Genomic DNA, 517 nt, shown 5'->3' on the forward strand with positions numbered 1-517 from the left:
GGTTAATCTTGGACAATATCTGATGATCGACTCTTTTAAATGAAACCAGAGAGCGTTGACAGAGAGGAGAAGGTAGAAATGACTCAGGCTGTGCAGGGGTCACCTTAAGTGAGAAAACAAGATTTTCTGCCTCTAAATAGGCCTCGGACAGGCCTTTAAAAACGACAGAAACTCTGAACCTTATTTGGGCCATGACAGGTCATTCTAACCGTGGAACAGAACTCCTCATTTGCAGCTCCAGCCTCTCAGTTAGTGGTGTCGGCCTATCATTAATCAGATCAATAACTGGTTTAGGAACAGATATAACCTCCTGATACAAGGATGTAGTAACTGCTGGTTGTGCAMTAGTCTTAATTTTGGCCCTCATACCCTGCCGTAGTCTTCCTGATCCTCTGACAGGAGCTTGACTTCAGTCAGATTTTCTCTGGTTCTTTATTGCAAAACTACAAGCAAACCTGCTTCATTAACTGTRCATCATCTGGATCATTAGGTTTGATTCTTTAAACAAAAGCTTTGG

Source organism: Austrofundulus limnaeus, unplaced genomic scaffold (genome assembly GCF_001266775.1).
Source record: "Austrofundulus limnaeus strain Quisiro unplaced genomic scaffold, Austrofundulus_limnaeus-1.0 Scaffold650, whole genome shotgun sequence".
Lineage (NCBI taxonomy): Eukaryota > Metazoa > Chordata > Actinopteri > Cyprinodontiformes > Rivulidae > Austrofundulus > Austrofundulus limnaeus.